Source organism: Apteryx rowi, unplaced genomic scaffold (genome assembly GCF_003343035.1).
Source record: "Apteryx rowi isolate R43461 unplaced genomic scaffold, aptRow1 scaffold_640, whole genome shotgun sequence".
NCBI lineage: Eukaryota > Metazoa > Chordata > Aves > Apterygiformes > Apterygidae > Apteryx > Apteryx rowi.
In genome coordinates, this window is record NW_020450917.1 from 37,229 (window position 1) to 63,085 (window position 25,857).

Below are 25,857 nucleotides of genomic sequence, written 5' to 3' on the forward strand. Positions count from 1 at the left end.
TTCCTCTCCGGCAGAACGGTGGCAAAAACGTGATCGCTCCGGGAGAGCAAGGGAGAGGAGAAATTTGTTTGGGGTTGCCGTCTTCGGTCGGTGTGTTTTAATCTTCGTTTGAATTGGGCGAGAAGCTGTTTGCTGAGTGTGTGTGTTTGGGGGGAGGGGGGAGTTTCTGAAGTGGCTCCCTAGTTCGAAGATATTATTAAAAAAATTTTTCTAAAAAAAAAAAAGATAAGGGAGAAAAATGCGAGGTATTCACACTGAAGTGTGGAGTTTGTAGAGCCCGAGTGGGGGAGGGGAGCCCATTCATCGCCAGGGTTTGAATCAGCAGCAGGCGGAGGAGCCGACCACTCCAGTAAATCGAAGTTTACTTCCAAGTAGGTAAACAAGTTAATTCCTCCCCCCTCCTCCTCCCCCCCCCCCACTGTGATTTATGCCGCTGCCAACTAACTTAAAAGCGTTACGGAGCGCTGGAAGCACGCTGGTGCGCCCGGGGAAAGCCCTCCTCGGTGGGACTGGGGTAAAACGCGGAGCTCTGCGGCGGTGCAGGAAGGCAGAACCACGGACCTGTTGCGCGCGTCTTCAGGCCGACCCGTGCAGCGGTGGTTTGGTTTTCTGTGGCTGGAAGGGCAAGGTGCTACCGCGCAGGTGGGGTGCTCGCTGCGCCCCGCAGCGCCGCGGGAGGCCGGGGGGCACCTTTCTCTCCACTGTTGCCCCCGTTTTATGGTGCTGTTCTGCTCTCAGCAGCTGGTCTAGTAGTATTTTGGTTTAATACGGAGTAAGGCTGAATGTTAGTGTAGTATGATGTAAAGCCAATGACCCTTGACCTATTTAATTATATATTGTTGAATTGTCGAGTAGACATCCTGCACGCCACAAAAAGGAAAAAAAACAAAACAAAACCACACCCTAAAAGTTAGACTTGCATGTTAATTTCTCAAAGTCAGTGTTCAGACTGAATRAAGGTTTTCCTTCACCTTGTACTTAACATGTCTCTTGCTTTTCTCTGTGAGAGTTTGTGTAGTGTATCTCTTGATGTACAGCTCAACTCTTAAAAGTGTATGTGTGCGTGCTTGGGGGGAGGGGGAATGATGTAGTTAATTGAATGTTTCACAAAAAAGAAAATATTGCAGAAAACTGAAATACTCCATTGAAAGGAGCACTCCTCAAATGATGAGCAGAATGAAATGGAGTGTAAAATTATAATTTCAAGATTGATATTTCAGGCTAATAGTATAAAATTAAATTTATTGTTCCAGAGGGAGACCTGATTGTGGGTAATAAATACAAAGTCTTTACTTGTGACAAATACAATGTCATATCTTTCTTCCTTAACCCATTTGTTAGTGATCCTTTAACTGAAACTGTTCATGTGGCATATACAAGATTTAATATAATATACCTTGCTTACCATGTGACTGCACATGCTGGATTTAGGCCTCCTTCTGTCCTACACTTAGTATGTTATCAAATATAGAAACACTGCACAAGTTTTGGAATAAATATGTTCTTTCTGTTATAGCAGATATTGTTGGCAACACAGCAGAATTGTCCTAAGGTGTTTTCTCTGTGTGTGTGTGCATGTGTGTGTAACAATTATACATTGCAACATCTCAAAGACAGTAATAGTAAAAATGGGAAGCTTTCCCACAGAAGCTTTGTAGAGGGGGTGGGAGGAAAAAGGAAAGCTAGAGAGGGAGGATGCTAGCACATTAAAAATGCTTTAAACCTTTCTTGGGCTACATGCAATAATGGTAAAACTGGGAGAAATGTAAGCAGAGCTGCTGTATTTGTCTCAGTTTAACACCTTCAGTGAGCTAAGGAACAGCCAATGTTGTTTCTTCTCCCCCAAAGATTAAAAAGTCTGTTTCAGAAGCAAAGAGGATAAATAATAATTCATGCATGTAAACACTGCCAGCTATGCAGCTGTCCAAATCTCTTATGATGCTGCGCACACACACACACACACCCTTCTGAAAGTAAGTTGTAATTTGAATATGTCCTTTGCCCTCCCCCCAACTTGATTTAGTAAGAGAACTTCCATGTCCAGTGTCTGTCATACCCCTGTTATGAATTACGCTAGTGGTTCTTCTTTTCAGCGGGTGGCAAATCTGCTCAACAGTAAGAGTATCAAAAGAGCAAACATACATTAAATTCTTGATGGAGAAGGCCAGCATGTCTGTATTTAGAACTGTAAGGTGTATGCTCTGCCAGTTTTTCCAGTTTTAGTCCTCGCGTTTATTTACAAATGGGCTTTTCCCATTTCCATGGCAACAGGACCAGAAGTAGACCTGTTGTCCTCTTGATATGTATAACGTCCCTTGCCTCCTTGAGGAACTTCCAGAATTGCGACTCCTTAGGTAGCAGTGGTTATTAAAGGCCTACGTCCTTGAGCTTGAGAAGGAATAGAGGAGAATATCCTTTAGCGCAGATGAGGTGGTGTTCTTGGTAGAAGATAAGTCACATTTTGGATTTAGCAATGTTCTGAGTTCTGTTCAGCTTGGTGATCTGGCTGGAAAACCTATCCCAGGGCTTTAGTATGGTGTTTCTGATATATAGTGCTTTGGTCACTGCTTCAGAGAACTCTTATTATTTTCTGTTGACAACTTTTAAATTTCAGTGTTAGAATTCATGCTGTAGTCTATTTTGAATTGTTTATATTTTAATAGTGCCAAGAGGCCCCCATTCAAATTGGGGCCATCTTGGGAATATCCTACATGACAGTTCTTATCCTGAAAAGATTGTAATCTGAGTAAATGAAAGAGACAAAAAAAAACCCAGGAAGGTAAATGGTGGAAAAAACTGACTTGAGGAACAGCAGCTGGTTGTAGTCCCTTATCTACTGGACAATACTGTGACCTCATTTGGTAGGAGAGAGTAGGGTTGTTAGCACCTGAAAGTGCCAGTGTTTTTAAATCAGGTTGTTTTATACAAAGAGGGTGTACATTTTCCTTCACCCTTCCAATGTGTAATGCCTAGCCTACATTCTCTTTATTATTATTTTAATTCATAGTATTATTTTGGATTATGTACACCAGCACGCCTATAAAATGATCAAGCTTTTGTAACTCTCGAGGGCAGATTTTTTTTCACAATCTTCATCATGAGGCAAGATGGAAGTAATTCTGTAAACTTTTTTTCGACTGCTAAATTAAACTCCCTTCCCTCGCTCCTCTTGACTATTTTTAGTTAGGAGGAAATAGCTGACCTCTTTACGGCAAGAACCCAGACCTCCTGGGTGCCATTTATAGGTTTCTACCAAATGGCCTACTTGGACAAGTTGGTTGAAATTAAACAAAAACATTGGAACTACAGCTCTACATAGGAATAACAGCCTTCCTGTAAATACAAAATCTATCATTTTAATATGGCACAACTGAAATGAACATCTAAAGGTGAAAAATATATTTGAGGATATTTTTCTTTTTCTCTGGTAGGCAAGTGAATATTTCAAGCTTTCTTTTGTGTGTGTAAGTCTGGTCATTAATATAAAATTGCATTTAAGAATGACTGACTATGTTGCTTTACAACAAAAGAAGCCTCTTGAAGTTAGGATGGTGTAAAAACTAGGTGGAATTAAAGAAGGATGTTCATTGTCATAAGAAAAGATCATAGTTTCTTATCCATTTTTCTTCTTGTGACAAAGAACTACTAATGCAGTAATTACGTAGAAATATATAAACTTGTTTCTGCAACCTTTCTGTTCAACTATGGACACATACATGACTGGTTTTGTATGTTAAGGAGCACAGGTATCTTGTATTGCTTTTTTTGCACATATTTGTCTGTATTTAGTTTAAGTGATATTGATGCCTTAAGAATATTGCACTATGATGGATTTCTTCATTTTTTTATTAAAAAAAAAAAAGTATATGCTTGTACTTGTAGCCTGTATCTTCCATCTTTCCGTCTATAATCTCCTGTCCAGCTCTCAACCCTGAATCACTTTTTTCGCATTAGTTTACTAGTATGGCCACAGTGGGACAAGAGGCTTGGAGTTAGGTGCATCTGGTGATTTGACTTCCATTTTTGTCATTTTGTTGCCTTCATGCAATAGAAAGTGCATCACAGTGTTTAACCCCATTTCTTGACCTTCTCTGCTTGTAGTACAGACAATCAATACATGTCTGCTTGTCCTATTTGAGTTGAAGTATATTTAGAATTTCACAATTCTAAGTATTCTGCAAGTTATGATGGAATTTTTTGCCCAAAGCCCTACAGCATCCGTGACGATAGTAAAGTATTATAGTATGAAGAATAATTATTTGAACATTTTAGCTAAGTGCATTGCATAAATACAGTTTGTCTTGGCATTGAATCTTACTCATTTATTATCAGAAGGTACATAGTCCACTAAATACATGGGCAAAGCAGTGCCTCTTGATGCTCAGATGATAAGACCTGTGGCCTGTTTATGAGTAGATAAGTAGCACTAATAATGCATAATAGTTAGATATATGTACTCATCAAAATACTTCTGTCAAATTAGGTGTTGAGTTTTGTTGTCTCTCTCCACCATTGGAGGGTGAAACAAGGTTTTTTAAAAAGTGATGTCTCCCATTAATATGTAACGGCTACTCTATACATCACTCTGCTACCATTCAAAATGCAATTGAGTTTACTGACCTAAATTTCATTTGATCCCCTAAGTTACAGTTTAACCTCTTACTATTATGTAGTGGATTTAGAATGCGTTTTATCGCATAAAGTCGTTACTGTGTTATGTGGAAAGATGTGGTAACATAGTGAAATTCTTTTCTAACGAAACACAACTTTTCACTAAATTATTGATACAGCAAAGGAGCAACTTTTTTCCCTCAGGTATTAAAAACATTTAGAAGCTATCCTTTGACATTGTCTTCAAGAAAACAAGGAGGATTTGCTTTTAGTGGAGAGATTCCCTTTGTCATACTGCGGAATAATACATTTGTTGTGCTCCTTTTTGAAGCCAGCAAACTGCAGTGGACACATAACTTCAGCTTCTGCTATATTTTGCGGTGCAGCACTATCAGCTCTTCATTAATCCTATACCATCGAACACAGACTCTGCAGAATATTCCCTGCAGTTCAAGAGTAAAGCCAACTATTTATGATTTATACTTCTGAACAGAATAATAGTGTATTATAACAGCACTGATGAAAGGACACTGTTGTATTGTTAAGATTAACATGTATACGGTTTTTATTATTTTTATGCTTAAAAATGTACAGTGATGAATTTTTGCTGATTTTAACACATTCCAGTAGCCTACAGCAAAATCATTCAAGAATTACTTCTGAAAGAAATGACCTTCACAGTGTATCGTAAACATACAAATGAGATTTTTATAAAATTAATTAAAAATATGTATCTTCTGCAAATCCATATGTATTAGTAACTTACAATTAGGAAGTCTTACAACCATATGATAGCTTCAGTGTTGAGCAGCTACAAGTTGCTTTTTGTCTCCACCAGTACATTCAGTGTAGTTGCTACTGGCAGATGATATGTGTGCATCCAGAGACCCATTATTATTAACACTGTTGTTAGCACATAGTCTCARTTGGGATTGTTAACCAGTAATCAGTTTCACAAATGTTAATTGTTTAAAATGAACTAGACTAATTGTCATATCTTTTCTCAAAGTGAAGTAAAAATTATATATATAATTGTAAACACACACACACACACACACACGTACGTCTGAAAAATAGCCTTGGAGCAAAAAAGAATCATCCCGAGGTTGGAGAAATGTGCTGTGATGGGATATGCTCTCATACCTTCAACTAGGATACGCTCAGGTGTCCAACTCTGTTCAGGAATCCCTGAGGTGGTACAAAGCCAGTAGAATGACTGTGGGACTGGGTCAGGCTGGTGTCAGGTGCTGGGAGAAGACAGACATGAAATACCCTCAAATTATATGCTTGCCGAAATGCAGCAAGGACAGGAATGGATGCTGTGTTTGTACATCTGACTGAGCATGGTGAGACTGGGAGGTGACAGCTAGGGTGCCGTAAGTGGAGGGGGGATGGATTCAACTTCAAAATTCTAATCTTTTCATTTTCCCCCCATTTTTTTTCTCTTCATTTGTTGGTTACTCTTACAAGTAAAATGGAAACCTTGGTCTCAGCAGAGAGATCAAAGCAAAATTACCCTTTCCTAGTATTTCTTTACAGATAGGGTTGAGCCTTGCTGACAGTGTAGGAGAGAGAATCCTAGCACAGACAGTGCCTATTCATATTGTAGGGATTAGTTTCCAAGGATATCTATCTGGTGCTTTTCACAGTTACAAAACAAACTTAAATCTTCTTGTACCCATTTACGCACATCAGTTAGACCTCTAGGAAAACAATTTGATTATGGAATTGACTGAAACACAACAAATTCTTGCTGATTTTTCAGAAGATATTGATAATACTTCCAATTGTATGTTTTCAACTCTCTCATTCTGGCTTAGCTTTGATGCTGTTTTTTCACTTTTGGGATTGAGTTTTTTCCTTTTTTAAAAAAAAATAAAAGCTTTGGTACTTTTAGCTAGTTAATATAATTTTCTTTTTATTTGTTGACTTTGTAAATAGAATAATGTAATCTGGAGGGCACAGATAAAAGGCAAGCACATGGATTATTCTCATGAAGAACATATCTTCTTTCCTATGCAAGTTCTTAAAAATGAAAGGAAGAAACAGAAGCAGGTAGATTTTTGGTAACGTTATATGGTGTTCACAGGACCCAGGGTTTGTGTCATTCTGTGTGGAAGGTATTGAAGGTTTCTTTAATTCTATTTTGATTGTTACTCCATTTTTTTTGGATTGCTGGTGTTATAACTCATTAAGAATGCTCATTTGTATTTGTCAGAATCTGTTTTTATATTTAAAAAATGCTAGGCTCTGATACTTCTGCTTGCATCAGTAAGTATCTTAAATAGCTAGTTGATTTAAATGAGCCAATTAGTTTAAAAGTAGTGCGTGACAGTCTATACTAAAAATTCATCCAGCTTCATCCTCACAAAGTCTTATGTGCTTGTGAAAAAAAAACAGAAGGCAAGCTGGAAGGATAGCCATAAATAAAATGTTAGAATAGAAGAAAAAACCCTACTTATTATATACAGCGTAAAGGTACTAAAACATTATCATAGTGATTACTTTTAGTGCTGATGAATGAAATCAGCTTCTCCAGGAAACCATCAACACGTCTTTACTACATAGTCTGGTAAAGCTAGGTAGAGGTTACGTAAAAAATAGAATTTAATTTAGGCCACAGTGGGCAATGTACAGGGAAGGAGGAGAGCAGTAGTAGGTTAGCTCAAAAGCTAGACTCTGCTGATTTTAACTTGTTGACTGTCAAGTACCCAATAAAAACTGTTTCAGAATTTTTTGAACTATTTTTTTCTTGGCTAAGATGACGTGCCTTCACTTCTCTTATTCCTGCAAATTTCTTCGGTGTTATGATGGGGGTATATATAGTATGTGGGTATTTTCTAATATGTCAATGTTATTTTGTGGTTACAGAAATGGCTCTTTGTGTGTGTGTGTGTTTGGTTTTCTGTTTTTTTTTTAACATTTTTGTGTGTATGTATGCGTATATGCTCACTGCTGGATAAAATTTTTTAATTTAAATTTTACTTAGAGTAAAGAATACGTTTGTGGTATCCGTTACCTTACTGGCAGCATATTTTTGGATAAAAAAACCCTTTTGAAACATGGAAGGGTTCTTTGTGTCCTCTAATGTCAACATGTTAAATGGAGTTATACATTGTCAGTTTGAATGATCATAGTCAATGAATGGTGGCTTTGGAGAGAAGGTATGTTGTGTGTAGCAGGTGCATATGTACCTGTAGTCCAGTCTGAAAGACAGAAATCTAATTTCTTCTCTTTTAAAAAGAAATGTAGTGTATTCTATACATATTGATGAAGTGTTTAGATAATTACAATGAATTAGTTGCATACTTTCATAGAAACATGTTATTTGCTCCTACCTACCGCCATGGGGCTGTTTTAGAGTACAACATTTTTCCTTATTTTTAAAGTGAATTTGAATATATATTTATTAAAAAAGAAAATCTGTTTCTTAAAATATTTACAAGGCAATTGGTAGGGCACTCATTTCCACAGCTGGATAATTATAGCGGAATTTAAATGATTTATCTGCCCACCATCCTACAGGACTACTATGAAGATTTTATTAGTTACTGTTAATGAATTTTAAAGATCAAAACACATTGCCAATTTATTTTTACTACTGGTTTATTAAAAAGTATGAATGTAAAATTCTACTTGTTAAAGTAAAATCTTACTTCTTCATCAAATTATATTCTAGAATAGCAAAGTATCAATAGCAAATTATGGGAAAAAAAGGTTTTTTTTGGCGGTGGGCTTAGGGATACAAGTAATGACTGCTTTATTTTCTTAATCTTCTGTTAATCTTTAAATTATTTTCCTGGCTAACAAAGTTGGGTTTAGGATATTAGAGCTGCCACTGAAAAAATCTCTGGATTTTTTCCATCCTTTTTTCTAACCCCTTTAAACCTTTTTTTTAAATCCTTTTTTTCTGATAAGAACTATTAGAGTTGCCACTGGAGTTTAAGGGGAGATTCCATTTTAGTGGGTGTTTTCTCTGCCTCAGAGCTTCCCCCTCTGCCCTTCTGTCAGCTCCACAATTCATGGGTAATGCCAACGAGCAGAGAGTTGGTTATTCGTGTTCTGAACATTCAACAAATCCTGTTACAAACATGGCCTCAATATTGCAAAAACTTATTTGGCATGTGCAGAAGCCTTTTAGGATCAGGGCTTGCATGATGACAGTACAGATTCTTGGCCATGTAAGTGAACATTTTTGAGCCTTTCTTTAGGTGACTGATGATGTGATTTTAGCTTTAGTCTTGAAAGTTAGTATTCTTCTAATGGAATAGAGAACGTGGTGTTCCTTCCTTCTCCCCTAGCCTACATAGCCTCTTTAAGTTGAGTACTCTTTTATGTATATAACTGCCATTATCTATTTTGCATGCCATTCTTATCTGAATCCTAACAATGTTCTTTGAAGTTTGTGTTGCTGACAAACACAAAGTTGAGATTTATAGCTCAGTCCCTTTAAATGGGCCCAAGCTTTTGTTGGTTGTTTTGAAACTTACACAGGCTTACTAATTTGCAGTATAAATTGTAAAACCTAGCAATTGGGAGTGCAGATACATATTTTGAAGAATGACCCGCTTACATGGATGATTGGAACCTCTGACTTTTTCAGACAAGTGCCCTTAGTTTTTCAGGCCAGCCCACTGGCTGAGGAGGTCTGAGAAAGTCGTAGCAGCAGCCACCCATAAGGCATCTTGCAGGCAGTGGCAGGGCTCTCTTGTCATTCCTGTTCCATATCGTGCATAGTCTCACAACTGTGCTGCCAGCCGTGACCTATTATATCAAAAGCCTAACGTGTCAAGCCCGGCCCCTGATGCTTGTCTTCCGCGTAAGGGTTATGAGTGTCATATCCTCCGCTGAGACCAGGCGCCAGCCTTCCCACACAGCCATAGGTATGCCCTGCGCATTTTACACAATCAGAAGGGCAGAATCTGAAGCTACACTTTCTCTCATCCCTTCTGCTATGAATCTCAACAGCCTGCATCTCATTGCGTTGTACAGACCGTAACACAAAGCCTGCCTCAGTCCACCTAGTTAATACAATCTCAGCAAAGCATTCTTGAGGTGAGTCCAGTAGCTGACTTGGCTGACACCAGTGAGGCTCACTTGGAAGGCAGAAGCCTGACAGTGCACAGCACAGTGCCACATCCTTCCTATTAGATACTGTCCATAGAAATAAATATAGTTTCACTGTTCCTAAATGCACCCCCCCACACACCTCCCCACCCAAATGTAGTATGTCTCTGTATTGGGGATGTGGTGTCTGTGTTTTATTTGAATTTACTGTTTTTTGCTTGGTGCTTACTGTACCTGTATCAACACTGGGTAGGGAAAAATATGCCGAAAAAGCATCAAGTTTATTTCTTCAAATCTTAAAAATAAATTTTCTGACTCAAACTTCTCATTTGAGGACTCAGACATTCTCCTAATAGTTGTTTTACATGAATGTATAAATGTTTATGCTGTTAGCATTGTCTTAATTATTGTTTTTGTCTTTGGAAATATATATGTAGTTACATCTCTGGTGTCTGAAGTGGAGAGAATCTCTTGCCAGCCTATTTAACGTGCTAATGCGTGTGAGAATGTATGCCCTGTGGCCTGAAACATCATTTATATATTYGTCAGTTGCTTCAGTCTTTTAATTTCTGTTTGTATGCATTACACTTGGTTAGGCTGAATTTATTATTGATTTCAACTGTTTGCAAATATTCTACTGACAGACCGTTTGCTTGTCTCTCCTTTGAGCCAGCATTTTACCCTCATTAGTCTATAGATGAGTTCTTTTGAATGTTAGCCACGTGCATTCATGAAGGTGGCAAAATTAAAAGAAAGTTAAAGTACAATAGCAGTGTGTGACCTACTGTTTGTAAACAACATCATGTAGCTGCTTTCTGTGTTTAACTATACTAGGCTATGCTATGCTCTCCCCCCCCCCCCCCCCCGGTTTTATTCTCTCGGGTTGTCTGAGCTTCCCATCATACACAGCCATTTGGTCATATATCTTAATTGCAATTTTCTATTTTTGTATATTCTTGTTTGTTTTGTTTTTGAACACTAAAAGGACTAGGTAAATAACAGCAATAATATTTACTAGTTCTCTAATTTTGTAGTTTCAACCAGTGGCTTGCAAACTGCTAGGGGAGATGCAGACTATTTTTGAGGTCTGTGGGAAAAAAGGGAGGTCTCTAGCTATTCAGTTCAAATTCACTGTACAAGGTATCTTTATAGGTCCACAAATTTAAAGAGATTAAAAACCACTGATCTAATTATATTGTAAACGTCTTAAGGATGTGATGATATCTTATTTTTATGACTTACTGCTTAGTGGGTGTATTTATCATTATGCAAGTAATAATCTTTGTTTTTACAGAAGGTAATTTATACCAACATTAAATTTTGGCATTGCTTTGTTATACTGTGTAGATTCTTATGAAAATATCCCTTTTCTTGTGTAGGAATGTGGTATGTATTCTCTGCTAGAACAGAACCTGTGATCACAGTTGTTTTGGCTGATCTTTAGTTGTACAAGGAATAATCTAGAGAAGAGCATTTGGATTGCCTTAATTTGTGTTTATCAGGTCTGTAGCATAACAAGCCTGTTCAACCGATTTTTCTTTTTTTGGTCTTATGCAGTATCATTTGTGTTTTAGACTGCAGCCATCTATGTGGTACCATAACATTTCAATAAATCCAAATTCTCGCATCTCGAAATGTCACAATTTTTGTTCTGTGATGTTACTACAACACCGTTCTCCCCTCTGCTCAGTAGCAGCACTACAAGGTAATGCCAGGAGGGGTTATGAAGAGGAGGTGTGTATGGTGAGAGTGGGGGTGGGAAGTAAAACAGGCTCTGGGTGTTTACACATTCCAGGCAACCATAGATCTGTGCTCTTTGAGGCCTCAAATATTTTTCTTTTCACTATCGGTCTTGCAGAGCTGGGGCATTTGGGCACACAGCCAATAAAAATAAGTAGTAATCTGTTAATTTCTTAGATTGAAATGTAATAAACAGTATTGTACCTTTTTGTGCATGTATGTAAGACTAGATTAACATAACTCTGTAATTAGAATATAACATTGTTAGAAATTCTGAAAATTATGACAATTGCTTATAAAAGGGCAAAGTCAAATCTGACTCCTTCCTTCTAGCTGATTTGTTCCAAAGGGAAAGTCATGTAATCAAAATGTTTTTTACTAACTAGATTTTCTATTTTCATCATGATAACCTCTTGGCTCCAGGAGCTGATGATGAATCCCTCTTTCTGATTTCTATGTGATGTGTGCATCTACATGCATTTTTTTTTCATTTATTTTGGGGTGGTTTTAGTCTGTTTTGTAGACTTACGGTTGGTTATTTCAGAGTTGTGATGAAGTCACATACACAAAGCCATCCACCTGCATGTCTATTTCCTTTGGAATACTGGAAAGCATTTCCTGCAGTCAGCACTAAAATACAGACTGAGCAGGCAGGCAGGCAGATGAAGAATGATTTCTTCCAGGTTCTGCATAATGTAATGAACAGACCTTCTGTTTATTATTATTTATTATCAGTGTTTGTATACATGCATTTGCCTTCCCCGAAGCTGCTTTCTTGGGTTTCTTAAAGCTATAGGCTATGTATGCCATTATTGGTTTTCCCAAGTGATGCAGCACTGCCACTTTGTCACTCCAGCAACTTGCTCTGTCACTGAGAGCTGACATGCCTCAACTTGCTATTATTTCTGCTTTATAAAAAGAATTTGTTGCCCTCCAGAAATATTACCATATAATTATGACACAAAAAACAAGACAGTCCTACTGGGATGACAGCTGTTGCCTTCAGTCTTCAGACCATCCTAGGACATGCAGTGCAAGAGGTAATTCAGGCTATACAATTTTTTCCAAAGGCAGTTAATTGCTTAAAACTTTCCACATAGCTGTGACTGTCATCTAATCAGCTGTTAGAGGCATTAAACTATTTTTCCCAAAGCAGTAGGCTACATCAGCTAGACCACCAGCAACTTGGATAAACACATGGTAATATCCCTTTCTTGACTACGTTTTTAGGAACAAAGTACTGCTCTGTCATGGAGTGACCTAAATCTAAAGCCAGAGGTTGTTTGGGGTTGCTGTCAGACAAGATCAGACTGTTAAGTTTAACCTAAATGGAAGTAAACACTAAGGTTACCTGCACCTCGTTATTTCTGTTCTTTTATGATAGACACTCAAGACTGTTTGTGTACTGGCTATGGGCTCATGCTGATTATGTTGTTAATGATTTGTGTCTCTAGCATGTGTGCTAGCTGAAAGCTTTAAGAGGCCAACATTTTCAAATATAGGTACCTGAATAAGTGGCTTGATTTTCAGAAGCTTTGAATACATACAGCTGCAATTGAAATCAGAAGAATTAGTGGCTGCTCAGCGCCTGAATAAGTAATCACTCTTACTCAGGAGTCTAAACACAGGGGCACGTTATAAAATTGTGACAACAGATCATCTCCCCCCCCCCCCCGGTTAAATAAAATAGTATTTTTAAAAACTACGTTAAGCAAACAGGTCCTACCAGGTGATTACAGCCAGTCTGTACATAGATGTTTCTTTTCTTTGTATGTTTTTTAAAATGGCAAACTTTGTTCCTGATTTTAAGAAACAGCTCCGGCACATTTGGTCCATTTAAAATATGGATGACTCCATGCATGTGGTGTATGGTTTGTATTGAAGTTAGGGAGCATTTACTGTAAATTGGTAACATGGCTGTTTCAGTATACATTTAGTTTTATTTAATGTAACATTTGCTTTAGTGGGCAGGTGTGCTATTATTGCACTTGTTGTTGGCTTTAGTAGGTGTTACAAATATTTTCAACCTGAAAATTCTTGAAAAAAAATATTCTGTGGTTGTAATAGTAGCAACTGGGAATCTTGTTCTTATTAAACAAATAACCTGAAGAAACAAGAATATAAGCTATAGTGACATAATGCAAAAAAAACCCAAATGAGTCTCAAAATTGAAGAAATTTGCATTATAATTATGTGTAGGAATATCTAAAAATGGAATGATATCAAACAGTGAATTTTACTATATAAGAAGAATTCTATGCAAATTATGCAGGCTAGGAGGGTTCCCCCCCTCCACCCCCCAGTTGCTTGGAAATATCTGAATGCTGTTTTGAGGCAAGTTTAATGGAAAATATTTATTAAAAGACATTTGATATGAAGAACAAAATGTGGTGAACTGTTCCTGTCTAGAGAGGACTTTAGATCCTGTAAAATAGTAACTTAGACTTCCTCCTCATTTCTTTTTCTTTTGTTTAGCCTGAGAATGCGTACATGTATGAGGCATATTTAAATGTAGGCTGAAGTGTCAACTCACAGTTTATGTGGTTTGAAATTAATTTTTTGATATTTGAAGTTTCATGTATCATTTGTTTCTTGCTAGCAACAACAGACTTAGACTGCAGATCAGAATATAATGAATTTGCATTGCTGACCCAAAAAACAAAGGGGTTATTTGTACAAAACTACAGATATTACTTCATACTTTCTTTTAAACCATTTATTAGTGCTTATTTCTTGTTTCACAAAATTTCTTAGAAATCTTAATCATGAATCTGGCTGGTGCGGTGAAAACAGTAAAAAGTTGGGTTCTATCAAAGGAGCGTACAATCTACGATAGAAGGAGGCTATTTTGGTACTTATTTCTTCAACCAAAGCCAAACAATCTGAGTAATATGTGTATTTACATAGTTATGTCAGCGTCTAACTTTGTATTTTTGTATCTTCATCCAGATTTTTTTCAAAAAAAGAACAAAAGAATCCTCTCCTAGAACTTGGGAAAATGCAAAGACAGTCCATAGTAGATCAGCTTCAAGAAGCCTTTATATTTAAAAATAAGCTGAAGAAATTTGGTCCTTATAGGAAGAACATCCACTGACAGATCTTTGTTAGTCTCTTGCATCGCTGTTTAAAACAGGTTTCTGTCATGATTGGTTTCGCAGTTTTTGAACCTGATAGTTTCAAAGCCTATTCTAGGCTAGTCTGCTTCCTGTGCAGAGTAATGTGAAGTGAGATGTTAGCGTGTGCCACATCACACTGGTAAGAAATAAATGGTGAAGTGTTTTGATGCTGCAGATCTTGCTTCGCTTAATAGATTGTATGTACCTTTTGGGGCAGGGGACAGGCAGGGGAGAGAGAGAGAGAAAGAAGCAGTAGTGCTGATACAGGGCCATTTTGTTGGAGACAGAGGCACGTATGCCCGCTTTCCACAAAGTTTGTTCTTCTAAGTGTATTCTTCTCAGTGGTAGATCTGATCGAGGCTGGTAGCAAAACAGTAGTTTAAAGAGACTCTGATCTCTTCTAATGTGAGCATTTACCAAAGATCCAGTTTTCAGCCTTTAACTGAAAAGTGGCCTTTCTAAACGAGGAAATTGGTTCTGTGTTAGTAAATTGCTACAAATCGTCACGTTAATGAAGCTTTAAAAAACAAACAAATGAAAGCAAAGCAAAGCAAAAAACCCTTCAACATCCCTCACCAAGCTAAAATTGAGCAGATGACAGACTTGCTACTGAGCAGTGAGGGTTATCTTAGGACATAGGTGCTCGCATTTTGAATTGATCCTCCCTTGTCAACTTGACACGTGTGGGAGGTGAAGTGAACTTTTCATGAAAAACATTCTTATAAGAACAGTTGCTATTGATGGTTATTCTGGTACGTTTACATGTGTGTTTGGGGAGAAGCGAAATGACATATTAATGTTTTTCAACTCTTCTAAATCAAAGAATTGTCTTTTTTTTTAAGCAATAAATCTTAAGATCATATCCCATTGTTTGACTGCTGGAAATATGTACTGAATTTTTTTGGTAAATACCATTTTCTCATTTTGCAAAACTGTGTAATTTCGCCCATATAATAGCAAGCATTTTCATTAAAATGCTGATAATAAAAATATTTATACAAGGGAGTTAATTATGCCTGCTAATAAAAGATCAAAATCCGGCCAAAATTTAGATGTTCTCCATTGTTCGTGCTTACACAGACATATCTATGCCTTTATTCCAGTTGTTTCTGTAATAGTTTGTAGACCATACATAGACCTTCAGGTATTGTCTAAATGCCAGTGTCAGACAGGTTGACGCTGACGTAAGAAGGAGCTGTGTCTAGAGTTAAGAACTGATCTTTTTACCAGTTCCAAAAATGTCTCGCTTCTCCTTGAACTTACCTCAGTTTAGAAGTAAACTTAAAACAAAACAAAAGAAAAAACTTTTCCCATAATATATAGCCTTCCACATCTTAAACATTAAAAACAAAATGCTGTTAGCTGTGCTTTGAGGAATATGTTTACACTGAATATTAAAGAGCTTAACTTAAAAAAAAAAGTTTTAATTCCCTTTCCAAATTTATTTATATACTTTGAGAATATTTTTGTGAAATGTGTGTCTTTATTGTAGGCCAGATATTCCCCTCATACAGCATATGGCTGTAGGTATTAAAGATTTATGCTTGTGCTTAATTGCATGCACAGTATTTCACAGAAGTAAATAGCAGTACTCAGATGCAGAAAGTTTAGTGTGTGTTGTCTGTTTAGGACTTAGGCCTTAACTGCTGGCTTATAATAATCTCCAAGAATTTACTGTCTGAAGTATAAATGTTTTAAAATCCATCTTCCTTCTACTTTAGATATTTTAAATAAAAAAAATCAGTTATTAAAAGCTTTCAATGGGTTGTTAATACCCAGTTGCTAGGCCTTCTGATTCCTCTTTGTGATTCATGTTTTATCTTTGTATGAATACCTTAAATCTCCATATAGCGAAGATTGGATAAAGAGATTTTTAATAGCAGTTTGCAGTGTTCTCAAGGAAGAAGGTATCTGTGCAGCTTCTAGTAAATAAAATGTAATTTAGACCTGAGAAGGCTAGCAACTGTGTTAATTGCTCATGAAAAATACCTGTGCGGTACTGTATTTCAAATGTTTTTTACAAGTAATCCCCTTATCTAGCAGTCTGAATTTTCTGTCCACTAGCAATACAGACCCATTCTTCAACTAAAACCAAAAAATGTGTATTGTAAACGTTGCCTAGTCAGAGTTGGTTCCTCCCGTTTTGGTCATTGGTGACATTAATGCTGCCTTTCTAAGATGACGGAAGCCTGTCACCAAAGGAATGATATAAATTATACCTGGTATTCAAAGGATTTCACAGATGAAACTTTAGTTAGATGAAGGAAGCAGTTGTGAGTATTCGCTCCTAGTGGAGGAAGAGCGGAGCTCATGTGGTCCGCAGACAGTGTATAGATGGGGTTTCCAGGCTATTTATAAATACCTGGGGTACTTCATCCCTCACAAATTGAACAGAGGACTTCTCAAAGGCTTTTTGCCTGAAGTACCCGCCAGACTTTGTTTACCAACCCATTTATAGAAAGGATGTGGGTCTTTTTGATACATTGTGTAGTTTCGTACAGAGGGGCTGGGAGGTGGGCCTGGGAGGGGGCGCCCCAGCAGCGCCCCAGCAGCGCGCTCGCATGCCGCTTCGCCTCGCGGGCCTCTTCGCGGCACCGCCAAGCCCTCAGCACGCACGTGCGTGCTCCTGCACACGCACCTCCTCTGGCTGGGGCGAGCATCTTTGAGGACGGGTCTGCCAGAGCCCCTGTGCCTCTCTTTGGGTGAAGAGGGCGAGGAAGGGACTTTTACCGCGGTGTTCGCTGGGGCAAAACGGATCTGTCTGGGCATGCTTTGGGAAGGAGGTTAACAACACCACCACGAGGCCGCGAGGCTGAGTTTGCGCGGCACAGCCATGTGGCTGTTGAAATGTTACTGTCAAACGGCTTCCTGTGGCTGTGCGAGGAGGGCTGGCGGGCAGGCGATGGCAGGGGTGGAGGTGTTACGCCTCCGCGGGGGCGCAGCGTTGCACCCGCACCCTCTGCCTCTGCGCCTCGCAGGCCAGCTGCCGCCGGGGGCAGCTGCCCTCACTTGATGCAATTCGTTTTTATTGACTAAGACGACCTTAATCGGTTTCATTTACGTCCCTTACTTTTATTGCAGTTTAGCCCTCTAAATACCCAGGAGGCTCCTCAGATAACAAAGATATATTAATTAGAAGTTAAAAGGAATGAAAACTTTAGAACAACGCTTTCTTTTCTTTTTCTCATCTCGTGATGTATTACATGCATTAACTGCATCTTCATGCTTGGAGTCATACAACAGTTAAAATGTTTTGACAAATGATACCTGAGGTTACTGTAGAAAAAGAAATCTATGTAATTCTCTCTGTAATTCTCTTTTTCCCCTCCCCCTTCTGTTTTATTTGTTTTGCATATCTGAGACGCTGTTGTCACAGTCAGTTTCACTGCAGCCCTCTGAAGTCGCTGTTTTTCCCAGCCAGTCTGTTGGATGTTTTGCCCAACAGTGGTATTTTTTAAATAGTAAAAATAACATGAAGTGCAATTTCAAATCATAAAAGCAAACATAAGCATTGGGACTGACTTCGCCTCTAAAACTATTTTATCTCACTTTGTGAAATCTGCTAAATTTCAAAATTGATAGTTTCACTTAAAATGGGGGGAAGGGATAGAGAAGAAATAGCAATAGCTAAATGAAAGAAGTTATAGCTAAAAGCTTAATGTGTAATAAAATATACTTCCATTCGTACGGTCAGAAGAAAAAAATAAAGATAGTACATTGGGATAGTCACTAAACTCTTCTGTTGTGAGCTGAAAATTTATCTGTTTTTTGTACTTTTAAAAATACATTGTTTGTTTTTCTGCTAATGAGTGTATACCAGATCAGTTACCATTTTAGTTCAAATCAGAATTTAGGTTGGCAGACCATAAAGGAAATTTTAAGACAGATAAATATCATAGTCCAGAGCTTCATTTACTGCATATTTGTGTAACTTAAAAATTACAATAGATTGAGGAACAGTCATATTAAGGTCACCAGCACAATATCGTGTTCAGTTCAAATAATCCTATTTTTATGGATTCTTCCTATATAAACACTGATTAAAAACAGTATTGCTATGTTTAAAACTAAAGAGTATTAAGAATAGAAGTATTTATAAAAGAATACTAGTACAGAATTCTCTGCAACTTGTTTCTTGCCCAGTGGTTTGAATTTAGTGTTTTCTCACAACCTGTACTCGGTAAAGCAGTAGCAGAAACTGAATAGCATAAGATGAAGTCTAAAGGCGAATGACCGCTTCTTACCTATCAGTGAGGAATTACATAAAAAGCACCATGCTGTTTCTCCTCATGAGATGGCCTGCCTGGCTACAGTGGTGTAAAATTTGAAGTTATTTAGGTATTCTGTCAGCTGACAAGTATGGCTGTTTTATTGGGTCTTAACTTGAACTGCCTGTGTGTTTAAAAAAAAAAAAAAAAAAAAGGTTGAGAGGAACAAGAAACTGAAATCATCCGTCTGTGTGCAGTGGACACACTGAGGTGTGCAGCTGTAGAGTGACTTTTTCTGCCTGGTTTCAGCACTTACCGGTAGAAGCTAGAGATTTGGGGGTGAAAGCTAATGGTAGGTCAGTCCAGAAATCTCCCTTGGGAGTTTGTATGCATTGCATATCAAAGTGTTACTGAGGTTTTCCTGAGAAATGAAGTTCATGTGGTTGGCACCATCTCTCTTTATCTGCCAGTCCATCCCTCCAATAATACAACAATTACATCTGTTAGGTAATTTCCGCCATATCTGACAGAGTGTTAATGCTCTCAAAGATACGGAATTCCTACAGGTTTTGTGAAAATTAACCATTGAGGAGATGGAGACCAAATTAGTGTCACTGCCTCCCAAGGGAGAGGGAGGAAGAGCTCGGCTCTCTGCTCATTCTGTGAGATGCAGCTGGCTCGCTGTTTGAGGACATGCACACTGGCTGGCCATGCGGTACATGGCACAGTAGCGTGGGTCACTGAAGAAGTTTGGAAGGCTGGTTAGCAGATGTAGAATGCAAAGGTGTGAAAAAGCAGGTTCCGGTAGTTCTGCTGTTGGTAGAACAATGTATCTATTCGAAATGTGGGCTGCAATCTGTTACGAACTTAATTCAAGTGCTGTTGCAAATGCTTACGTGTAGAACGGGCATGAGCTTATTTTTTTCAAAATACGCTTTTGACTGTAATTGTGAAATACAGATAAAAAAGTTACACATCCATCACTGAACTATTTTAAGCCTGTCTACTCATGTTTCCGGCAATTTGATTTTTACAAATGAGATATTTTTAGATGAATGAGTACATACCACATGCTAAAGGTATGAAACAGCTTTGTAAGTTGCAAGTTTAAAACCCTCTGTTTACAATCCGATGTTTTGAAATCTAATGATGTACAGTATTTCTTACGTAGTATGTCATTACAGAAATATAACACAATTCTGAATGTCTTCAGAATAATCCATTGCTGTGCTGAAGTGAAGAATCATCAGAGTTAAATTTATTGTTTATCAAGCAACCAGAAAATTTATAATAATTAACATTTCTTACATAATTAATTCCTGTAACATTTGCATGAGGACTTTGTGTTATTAAGCTATATACAGAAGCATGTATGAATTCCTTTGAGATATTGGTGTGTGATGTACATACATAAAGACTTTCTGTTTTATAGACAGCCTTTTTACCCTAACCATACTGGGCATGTGGATTAGCTTTATTTTTTTTATTTTGTTCTGTATCATGGCCCAGCTGGCATCTCCAAATACAGTCTGTATATAACAAAATGCCTATATCTCAATCAGTACGTGCATTTTCTTAAATTAATTGGGACAGGGTTCTCATCCAGCTTGGGCCTGAGTGTATACGCTCTAACGGTGAGAATCATAGAATGAGATAAAAAAACAAACAAACAAAAAAACAGGAGTTCCTTTAGCCTGGGACTTGATAGAAAGTCTGTTTGTAGTGTGGGGACGTGACAGTTCAGGCATTTTGGAACATCCATTCTTGGCAGTAAATTCAAAGAGTTGGTTACAGTCTGTTCTTGATACTGTTTTCCAGGCACAAGAAGCTTTATACTCCAGTAATGACAACTGTGCAAAAAGCTCAGTATGATATCCTAGTATCACTGTGTATTTAGATGGGGCTATTCTGCAAGAGGTGCTGGGATGTTTTTTGGGTGGTAGGGTTTTTGTTTGTTTGTTTTCAGTTGTAATCTGTTCAAAGCATGGTGCATTTACCTATCCTCTTGCTGTAAGCCAGTATGAAGTGGTTTAAACAGAGTTACATTTGGATTATAAAACTCTAGTAATAAGATGCTTATTATTAGCAGTGATTAAAAAATAAAAATACAATAGACTTAGGAAATATGCCTCTACCAGGAATGGAGAAAAAGGATTTTGTGAAATGACAGTATTATGGACAGTTGTGTAGCTGCATTTGTTCCATTTCAAGTATAATGGTGCATAGTAACAGCATATAGGTCTTTATGCAAAAATTTTACTTTATTTTTGAGACAAGGGGCTATAATTACACTGGTAACTGGAAGAGAGCTCAGGAGGAAAACTGGGTGTCCAGGATTAAGCTCACCAGCTATGATGCTGACGTTTCACAGAATGGTTGAGGTTGGAAGGGACCTTTGGAGGTCACCTTAGATTGACACATGCAGGGTGTGACCAGTGCTTGCTTTTAAGTGTGTCTTCACACTGTGCTCAGATTTAATTACCTATATTTAGAATGAAATCCCTTAAAGCAGAAAAATCATTTAAATTACTTTGCCTCTTTTTTCAATTGTTAGGCCCGCAGCAAGTTACTTGCCTCTTCCTAGGTATAGCAGAGAAGAACTGGTGCTTTAAATCATGACACTGTGTGGCTGGATGGGATGTGAACTATAGATGGAATGGTTAAAACTTGAAAGCCTCCCTTCACCCGCTTTTCCTCTCTACCCATTTCTCTGAGGAATTATTAACAGGTGCTGAAGGCAAGAGTGCTGCATGGCCCTGAACTCTCAAAGTAGAAAGAAAAGATCAAATATATGGGAAAAAAATCCAGAGAATAGGAAACTACTGCAGTTGTGATTCATTGTGACTAAGGAATAGTCTAACAGTACTTTACAGGTTTGAAGTGAGAGTGAAATATAACTGTTAAAAATTGTATCAAAAAAAATTTTTTTTTCAGTCTGTTTTTCATGTTCTACCACAGGGAGGACACTAACAGAATGAGGAGGGACCAAGAAAATATTTTAATCAAACGTTAAGCACTGGTGAGAGGTATGGCTGGGGGTGCTGTGGTCAGAAAGAGATACAGACACTCTTCTAAAATAAATTAGATTATTTTCCCCTCCTTTTTTTCTCACACCAGTGTTCATCCCATCCTCCACATCATGTTTGTTAGGCTGCAGATTTTGAAAAGATAACATTTCTTTCTCTCCATATCAAGATCTCGAGCCCGTCTGCGTTGACATTTTAGCTTTATGAGGGAGAATGCATTATGTAAAGTTTCCATTAGCCTGCAAAGTATTAAATAAGTGCTGAAAACATGAGTTGTTTTTGGTGAGTTAAGCAGAGCAAGCCACTCATGAGTTTGTCCTCATCAAAATCAGATAAAGCTTTTTTTAGGATAAACAGAGAACTTAGCTTCTCTAACACTTACTTTCCTTCTCTTTACCTTTGTTCGGAAAACGAAATACACTGAACAAAGGCCAAGTTCTTAATAACACAAGTGAAAGCATAACTATAATTTGTAGTTGGGAATATTGTGAGTAGCATATGTGGCCGTACATTCCTTTGGCAAGGTGTTATTCACATTCTCCTTGAACATATAATTATGTATCATTGCTTAATAAGGAGAGAACTTCTTTGTCAAACATTACTGTGTAGTGTTAAGCTTTCAAACTCTAGATTGTAATAGAATGTGTTTGAAGGTACCAGAAGATTCAACTGTTTCATTTTTTTTCTGATTGGAGATAACATTACTACAGCATTAACAGTAGTCTAAAATAGGTAAAAGTGTAATATGCAATAGTGTATTCCAGTAAAGGAATATAAATGAAATCTGTCTTGACATGTACTCACAATAACATTTTTCCTGCTTGTTTACAAAATGAAAGAATATCTGTCTCTGGTAGAAAATTCTGTGTTTAAAGCAGTCTCCCACTATCCTTTGAAGTGTTAAATCCTCCTAGGTTTCATTTTTTTTGGCACAGGAGTAGTGGATGTTTAAGAAGCCAACAACATTAGCTTGCACAGGAGCATTCCTGTCTTATTTTTGTTTCTAGGTCTGTTTCCTGTGTTGGGGGAAGGGGAATGAGAGCACAGCTGCTCCCAAAGTTCGACATGAAGCTGCTGCTTTAGTGTGTGTTTTAAGCCTTGGTCACAGTTTCTTACTGGAAGTCTTTAAATGAGCTTTAGTCAGATCTTCAATTGCTCTTTTATAGGCGTGAAGCGTCCCTCCTTTTCCCCTCTCTTCCCTCACCCCATCTCTGTCCCCAGCAACCAAACCCACTCGCTGATAAAACAAAACTCCAGATTATCTGCAAAATAAATAACCAAGAGAACCTTCAGATGCAGAAAATTTCAATATATGTGTTTCTGGGATCAAGTAGATAATTGGTCAAACATCAGCTTGACAGAATGATCAATATTTGTTCTTACGTCTGAGATTTTTTTTCTCTCTTTTTAAAAATGTTGATTCTTGCTGGTAGAAGAGATTGACTGCTTTGGATCCTGAAGGTGATCTGTCGAACCTTTATTTCTCAGACAAGTTGAACAGCATAGAGAAGGGAAGATGAATTTTCTACCTGGGTTATTTATGGTACCTGAAGTAATTCAGATTGAAAAGTATCAGCCTATTTCTCTCTTACACTTCCTTATATACATTTTAAACAAAATCTTCTGTCTGAATTTTGGCATACGTGTTCCTGGATTGGAAACACTTCTAATTTTTCAATTTTACAAACAAATTAAAACAGCCCCTTCTTCCATTTGCCCAACTTGCATATTTATTGGCTTGTCTTGCAATCACATGTATATGAAAGGAATAAACCAAGCCTGGAGTGGGACGAATAGGCGTGTTGCAGTATTTTCTTTCATGCATTGTTGAGGTGCCTTTGCTCATCTAGGCTAAAATGTTGGCATGAGATGGAAAAGCACATACCGTTGGTTTTATTTGATATTTCCTTCTTGAGAGCAGCTTGAATCTTGGTATAGGAAGGGTATGCTTTGTTTAAAATTTAGAATACTAGAAATTAAAGCTGGCATTGCCTTTCCAGAGGCATACAGCCTACGACAATGAGCACAGGGATTGAAGTCGAGTGTTCAGTTTGGTTTTGTAAAATCTGTAGGTAATTTAATCCAAAAAGAGCTGACAAAAGGAGTTAATGTTGGACTCTTACTGTTGATTTATAAAATCTTGGAATACTGGGAAAGTGGTAGAAATCTGGATGGATGCCAGTGTTGTAGACCAGGTGACCTGGGTAATTATAAACTCAGGCATTGATCCAGGTAAAATAATGGAATAGCTGGGGTAGGATTTGGTCAATAAAGAACAGAGGGTAGTAATATAACTGATATAACTAATGCATATTGACATGAATTTATTGAAAATAGCTCTCATTAAACTACTACCCTTACTGTGTTTTTGAGGTGCTTATACATTGGGTTGTTGATGAAGAACTAATGAGAAAACACGTATTTAGACTTCTGTAAAGTCACTTGCTCGGTGCTATTAAACATTCTGATGAAGAAACAAGAACTATACGAGATGAGAATGGCATGCAGTAGTTGGATTAGACCTACAGGGAAGATTATTCCCTGTTTACAGTTACCTGTAAGCTTTTTGAGTATCTGTGCTAGTGAGTACCAAAGATACTGTTCCCAGTCCTAAACACTTTATTGTTTGTGCCCTCGTAAAAGTCCTTACTAATGAAGTTTATAGATGATTCAAAGATTGAGAAAGTAATAGTGAATGGGACAAACTGCTGAGTGAGCGTACTTGTCAAACTGGCCAAAACAAAGTCATTGCTTTAATATAGCAAATGTAACATTGTGCACCGAGAAACAAAGACATCCAGACTTCTTTCTAGAGCTAAGACTCCATCATATGGAAACCGTCTGCGGCCAAAAGGGTAAAGTGATCTCTGGGTACATAAGCTAGAAAGTTTGGAAAGGGGAGGGGAGATTATATTCTCTCTGTATTTGGGACTGAGAGGACTAAGGCTGGATTCTCATGTCTAGTTCTAGTGTCTGTAAGTACGGAAGAAAATAGATGAAGGTTCAAAGAAGAGTCACAAGAGTGATTAAAGGGCTGGAAACAAGCCTTAAGTAAAAAGGCTCTTTGAGTTCAAGGTATTGAGTTTAACAAAAAGCTAAAAAGTATTCTCTTTGAGCCTTCATGATGCATAAATCTCTGAATTTCTGGTGTTTAGTTCTAACTGGGAGAATAATGGAGTCCCTCTATTCTGATTCCAGTTTTGTCATGTCTTGACAATTTTAAAAGCTTCACAAACTTTATGTACCGTGAGGACTTAAGAGTATTCTGTGAAGTAGTTAAATATAATTACCGAATTTTATAGATGGAGAAACTGGGATAAAGTCACATGCTTTAGTTCTGCCTCTAGGTTTTTTATGGAGTCCATGTACAGAAATCTTGGGGCAGGGGTATTTTCTAATTGTGTTCTTAGTTGAAATGGTTCTGTGAACTTTCCAAATTCTAGGTAATGCAGTTCTTTTTTTTTAATGAGAGAATTTGCTTTTGTTATTTGAGCTCTGATCTTGAGGAATTATATTCGTAACAGTCATCCGAAGAATGACATTCAATGGAAACTAACATAAAAGTGAAAACCAAAGGTTTTGATAATTATCTGATATGATAACTGCAAAAAGTAGACAGTAGCATGAATAGTGAAAAATATATTCAAATACTTTATTTAATAGTCTAATGACAAACATATATACCAATATATGTGGGTTACTCAGAAAAATTAAGACATGTAGGACTGATATGGACTATAGCAGATCACAGCGAATGACTGCAAAGTCCAGAAGTATGTGGTAGAGTAAAACCTATTGGAAGTGTACTCAAGGAAGACCATGTAGTTCTGCTCTTAACTTTAAAAAATGCATCCTCTTACTTATAATGAAATCAGTGTATCACCCAGTCTATATATATAAATGGATGTGTCATTTCTGTAGAATTTATACATAAATGGAAATTAAAAGAGATTTTTTTTATTAAGAAGTGCCAGATGCTGATGTTAGAGACTTACTGCAGTGTCTTACTATTAAAATATATATTAAAAGAAGTAGTAATACAGCCTCTAAATTATCAACTATATTGTAGATTTTGCATAAGTATTCATT

At 37.5% G+C, this 25,857-nt stretch overlaps 1 protein-coding gene across 1 annotated transcript in view; it reads left to right on the top strand.

The window, feature by feature from the left end:
* The first annotated feature begins 18 nt into the window (after nt 1-18).
* The window catches only part of TBL1X (transducin beta like 1 X-linked), a 209,692-nt gene continuing 183,853 nt past the window's right edge, over nt 19-25,857 (top strand). Inside the window, exon 1 of the mRNA XM_026084471.1 lies at nt 19-371. The gene's annotated coding sequence lies outside the window, so the exon portion shown is untranslated. The remainder of the gene's footprint in view (nt 372-25,857) is intronic.